Source organism: Agelaius tricolor, unplaced genomic scaffold (assembly GCF_023055355.1).
Source record: "Agelaius tricolor isolate 1412-34295 unplaced genomic scaffold, bAgeTri1.0.p SCAF_2, whole genome shotgun sequence".
NCBI classification, from domain to species: domain Eukaryota; kingdom Metazoa; phylum Chordata; class Aves; order Passeriformes; family Icteridae; genus Agelaius; species Agelaius tricolor.
Genome location: NW_027269262.1, coordinates 41,210,173 through 41,216,172, shown reverse-complemented (window position 1 = coordinate 41,216,172; position 6,000 = coordinate 41,210,173). Strand labels below are relative to the sequence as shown.

At 44.5% G+C, this 6,000-nt stretch overlaps 1 protein-coding gene and 1 long non-coding RNA gene across 2 annotated transcripts in view; one reads left to right on the top strand and one right to left on the bottom strand.

The window, feature by feature from the left end:
- Nucleotides 1-2,716: 2,716 nt before the first annotated feature.
- On the bottom strand, nt 2,717-5,566 carry LOC139605247 (uncharacterized). Its single transcript, XR_011684297.1, has 2 exons — nt 5,362-5,566; nt 2,717-4,213 (listed from the first exon to the last, which is right to left on the bottom strand). It is a non-coding gene; the product is annotated as an uncharacterized lncRNA (long non-coding RNA).
- LOC139605236 (cadherin-7) overlaps nt 4,829-6,000 on the top strand; it is a 93,569-nt gene continuing 92,397 nt past the window's right edge. The window contains exon 1 of the mRNA XM_071456582.1: nt 4,829-5,393. The gene's annotated coding sequence lies outside the window, so the exon portion shown is untranslated. The remainder of the gene's footprint in view (nt 5,394-6,000) is intronic.

Here is a 6,000-nt window from a genome sequence, read left to right as displayed (position 1 = left end):
ATGCTTGTAAAAGCAGTTACATGACACCTGATAGAAAGTTGCTGTTTAACTTAGCAGCATTTCAATGTTAGTGCAAGTCCAAGGGCACAAAAGTAGTTGGCATTTTGCATGCTCTTCTCCATCTAGACAATCCAGAAACTGGATTCTCTTCTGCTCCTCCCCTGACTGAATTTTTGATCATTTTTTGTTTGGACAACATTCTTGAATGAATCAGAATAAAGTAGTTTTTTAATGATTCTGCCTCCCATCTCATCCCATTTCCTATCTCTTATTCTTAGCCCCCCTTTTTTATTTAATTCTAATATTTTAAAATAACATTCATCCTTTTATTATTAGCACCTTTCATTGTCTGCTGCTGATTTCTTTTTTATTCCTTTATTGGTAGTCCATACTTCTTGCAGAGGACTCACTGCACCACACTGCCAGCTTTGTCACTCTGTATTGTATCTCAGTGCTGGCCAGCTTGGTACATCCACTTATAATATGATGAATAGCATCTGGAGCCTGGCCACACAGCCTCCATTCTGGTCTTAGTGCTCTTTTAAGCCATCTATCCTTGCTTGTACAAATAGCCCATTCCTGTGCGGCCATAATGAAATTCTCCATTTCTCTTTTCAGTCTTCTGACAGCCTACCTGCCATTTGCCATCATCCTGTGACATTTTCAAATTTTTTGCCATGTTTTTCTTTTTTAATTGGTTTATTCTTGTGCTGTTCTTACTGGTGTGTGACTAATAAATTACCCTCAATAGTAGAATCTTTTAATTTTGCAGCTTCCTTATGATTAAACAAACTTAGATTAGAGTTTTTTAACTTTACAAGTTCCCTTCCTACAACTCCCTTTTTTGCTATTCTCTGTTATTCCTGACAACATCAACTCCATTTTTAATTGCATTCACTTTTATTACCTCAGGCAACTTTGACGACTTATTACTTGTACAGTTACATTGCCTTAGATTACTAGATTTACTTTTGAAGAATACCACTCTTGCAAATATATCAGTTACTCAGATTTGCCAGTATATGTGGACCAAAAACATCATCAAAAGACTGTGGAAACTCAAGGGAGGATAGAGAGGTGCCAAAGAGGGACAGATGGAGACATGACAGTAATGTTTAATTGATAAGGTAACACTTCCTAAGCAGAATGGGTGGTTGTGGATACCCAAAGTGACCTCATAAATTCCCCAATCGAATCACCACTACTACTTACTATAATTTAGTTCATATTATTATGTCACTTTGACTGACACATCTTAAGAGGATATTCTGCAAAATATATTCTAAAGAACAGGTAGTTGAACTTGCTATTGTTATTGCTATTGTTAGCATGTCCCCTGTGGTTCTACATTGGGTTGAAAACACTCTTAGAATATAGACAACATTGTAATTGTCTCAAAAATGTCAAACTTTAAATAGGAAAATAAACCTGTGAGGACACAGAAAGACAGAGACATCCTTCTGTTAAATATCTTGTCAAAGGCTGTGAGTGTCTGCAATTTCAATTGAAGGCTTTGTTTTTTTGCCTTCTGCTATTTATAGAAAAAGATACTAAACTGCAAACTCTCCTGCTTGCTTTATGAAAGACCAATATCCACATAAATTTTTAAGAAAAAGAAAAGTTAACATTTTGCATCTTAGCGTACTACATTTTCATATTGATGGAACTCTACAAGCTATTGCTAAGTGCATAATGGAACTTGCTTCTTCCCACACAGTGAATTACCAGGACCCAGGTAGCAGTTACCTGACACTGCTCTTTTTCAGAATGTGTATAATGAGTGTACAGATAGAAATGTTAATATAGAGAGACAGTCAGAGGCTCAGGGGACTGAATACAACCACTAAACAAATTTGTTTTGCGTTTCTGGTCCACATCCTCCATAAGCAGAGGCCACCAAAGCTCTCACTGTCTAAGAAGTATTTAAGAGCATGCTTCAGGACATGCAGTTTCAGGTTTCGTGGTCCTAAATCTGCCTATGGATCCACTCCACAAAACAGCAACGTGACTTGTAATGCGAAGAGGCGTGATAGTTCTAGAAGTGAAAAGATGGGAAAGGTGCCAGTATCAATGTGTTTTGATGCCTGCAGTTACTCTGTACAGCACCTACCTAAGACACAGTCTCGCATGGTCCAAGGTTTGTTCTGTAGACTTTCCTCTGGAAGTGCTACACCTATATGTCTCAGAGTGGGTAAACACACTATGCAACATATTAGAAAGAAATGCAACAGTGCTGTAGGTGTGGATTCCTGCCAAAATGATCCATTCAATGCTTTGGAATGGACTGAGTCATTGGCAAAAACCCACAATCAAGACAGTTAAGAACAAAATGTATTAAAAAATATACATTTGCTTATGTTACTAAAAATGGTAGATTGCCAAAAGTGACTAAGAATAATTGCTTCTTTATATTTTATTCTGCCTGTGCAATGAAATTAAATTGGTCTGCTTCGTCACATATTTTGCTTGGAGTCACTGTTTTACTCCCATGAAAGTCAAAGGGTTTCATACATTTTATTTTGATATGACAACATAAGCATTTAGAAAAATAATAAGACAAAAATATCTATCCTATTTTCAACAGTGTAAAAATAAGTTCAGATGTTTTCACTGACACACAGTTTAATGAAAGGTTTTGCTTGAGGGACTAGATTTTTGGAACATAAAGCACATCCTTGAGAGAGGTCTGTTAGGAAGAAAGTCATGAAATACTCTGTGAAGCTACACATGAAAGCTTTTTAATTGGGTGATAATTGACTATTCTATTTTTCCATTAGTAATATCTGGATCAGAATCAAAATTAATAAGAAAGAGTCCTTCCTTTATAATGATTTTAAGTGACTGTAAAACTACTTAGTCCCTATTTTGAACCTGAAGAGCAAATAAAAAGTTTGAGGATATTTGCTGAAGTTTATGAAGCTCAGGACCTCTTGTAGATTCTTTTTTTATGCCATCCTCTTTGCAAACAAAGATTTTTTTTCTCTGTTTTTAACTGTTCTGTTTTCATCATTGACGTCGTAGCTACTGAATTAAGTGGTAAAAAGATAAATTTTCATGGTTACATCTCTGAATGAATTTGAAATAAGATAAAGCAGAGGTATTTATGATATTTCATGATAGGAAAAAGATAATCTGTCCTTGAACCTTGTCCTCTAAGGATCAGTGCAGAGAGTCTTATTTTGATTAACTTGTAAAAGATGAATTAGGGATTGGGGGAAGAAGAACAAAGGAAAGGCGAATCCTTAATTACAATCTTAAGCAACTGTGTGCAATCATGTTTCAGGATTTTCTTGCCTGAATACATCTTATTAAGTTGGAACCATGCACTCAGACGCTCCACAACTTGGAGAATGTAGATTGCTTCTAGTTGCTCTCTTTAAACCACTACTTCAGTTCACAAATGCCATGTTGAATTGCCTCCCTCTGATTAGAAGGGTGACATTGGAAATCACATCTGAAAGTGAAGCTTAAAGACAAGAAATAGCAGTTACATATTACATTTATTAAAAGAGTTATGCATGCTGCAATTGTGTATTCAAAGACTATAAACTAATTGAGAAATAAAATTATTTTTAAAAAACCTTTGTGATCCAAACCAATTGTTTTGTTGCTTCTTTTTTCTTATTGAAGTGACTTTATCTGCACATTACTTTATTAGTGTTGACAGCACACTTCATAGCATAATGTATAGTAGGAATGAAAAGTAATTATATATTCACATGATTAGCTTGTTTATATCATGTTGAAAATGCTTTTCTGGTAAATATAAACCAAAAGTCATTGGCCAAGGTGCATTTCTTACAGTTGCCCTTGGTACAGTCCATTGTTCTAAAAACAGTATATGTTAAAAATATTTTTGTCCGTGAAAAATGTCAGTTCAGCAGCTCTGCCAACATTTGGAACCTCTGCATTTTTTTTTTTTTTTTCTAGGAGGCGTGCTGACTCCTGGCTGATCACGTTTCAGTTGTAGATCTGTTTCGTTCTGCAGACCCAAACGGCTTCAGCAGTGCTGGAAGGAGGCAGAAAGTTTGTGCTGCCGCTTTCCCAGCCGGACCGCGTCCGAACAAAGCAGGTACTCATTTCCCAGAGCGGCTGCCCCGAGCAGCTCCGGGGTTGCGGGCTCTGCGTGGGTGCTGCCGGGCACCAGCCCCAGCGTGACACCGAGCCTTCTCCTGCTGCCGGTGCGCACACCCCGCTCTCTCCACCCTTTATTCTGGGAAAGCACCCGGTTCAGTTATTCAACGTATTTTTTTACTTTTTTTAATCCTCTTCTCCCTGCTCACCACCACCCCGGGTATAAACAGCAGCCAGGGAGGCGTGACAGCAGCTCTAGGGAGACAGAGGGCAGCAGGGCTGCGAGGTTTTAAGTCCCCCGAGCAGATCGGTGGTGGCTCCGTGCTCTGCCCGGGGACCAGGAGAGGGACGGGGACCCCGGCGCGGCCCCGCGGCTGCCCCACGCCGGGCAGGAGGACGGGCCGGGGCAGGGAGCGTGGGTTTCACAAGCGGCAGGCTGGGCAGGCTGAAAGGGCAAAGGCTTGAAGCAGGGACTCCGCAAGTTCGGTTTAGTTTTGCGACTTTGTCTCCACGCCTCGAAAGCTCAGTCGAAGCTTGTAGGACAAATTGCGTGGTGGGTTGTGAGGGGGGGAAAGAATTAAAAAAAAAAAAAAAAAAACCTTGAAGTCTCTCCCTCAACTCCCTGTTTCAAATGCAAATAGGGAGAGAGATTGGTTCCCGCCCCACCCCCTAGCCCGGCTCCTGATTTTTATCCAAAGGACTCCATCTGTATATCCTGTCAAGGAGGAGGAGGAGGAGAAGAGGCGGGGGTTGGGGGGGTAGTGGGGCCGGGCAGGCTGCTTGCTCCCTGGATCCCGCTTCAATAGCCACCGCTGGGTCTTCGGGAGGTACAAAGAGTCCCTGTGCCGCCTCCGCGCGCCCTCGGACGGAGCTGGCAGCCGGCTCCAGCCACCGAGCCGTGATATCCCCTGCCCAGAGCAGCATCCCCACCTCCTCTGATTTCTCCCTCCCTCCCCGCTCCTTCCCTCCCTCTTCTTCCTCCTCCTCCCGCAGCCACGATCCGCACCCAGTCGGAGCTGGGCTTGGCACCGGCACCCACTTCTCCCATCGTGTGCCCAGCGGCTGCCTGTGCAGTGCCGCGCCGTGCCGTGGAGGAGGAGGAGGAGCGGAGCAGCGGCAGCGCTCCCATTCCCGTCTCCGCGGGTGCGGGCGAGTGCGCGGGAGGGCGCGCAGCCCCCATGCCCGGTGGGCGCCCCGCCGCCCGCCGCCCGCCCCCCCGTTCTTGGGAGCATCCCGCCAGCACTTCGCCGCGGAGGCACCGCCAGCCCTTGGAATTAAAATACTCACCACGCTGGGCAGCCGAGGGAGAGGGGGAGCAGGTAAGTGTCGGCTGCACCTGTGCCTTTCCTTGCCTTCCTTCCCCTTTCCGTTCCCCTCCCGTGTAGGCAGAGGGCGGTCGGAGCAGTTGCAGGAAAGGGCTGTGCGCTGTTCCTGCGCACCCGCTCGCCCCGGAGCGGCTCCTGCCCGGAGCGGAGCCGCGGCTCTGCGGAGCCGCCGGGGGCGGCGCGGCCGCGGCCGTAAGTTTGGCGTTCCCCGGGCTGGGGGCGGCCGGGACCGGCCGCGGGAGCGCCCAGAACCAGGTGTGGTGGGCAAACCGTGGAAAGTGAGAGCACTGGGACTGTAGGTGCGTGTGCACCTTCTGAGAAATAAGAGAACAATAGCATCACTCTTGACTCTTTGGAGAAGTCTCACAGACAAGCGGGGATGTGGGATGGGGGAAGGGAGGACCACAGACTTCTGCAAAATATAGGCAACCCCAAGTCCTGACTGTCTCAGTCCTTTCTGCCAAGCCAAAGCGGGTGTCTTGCTCGGGCTCCAAGTCTGGCAGTGATGCTACAGTGCAAAATATTATAGAGACAATGAAATTTCCTGAGTTATTTCCCAGAGCTTTTGTCCTTCTATGTCAAAGATGTTCTAGAGTTTGCA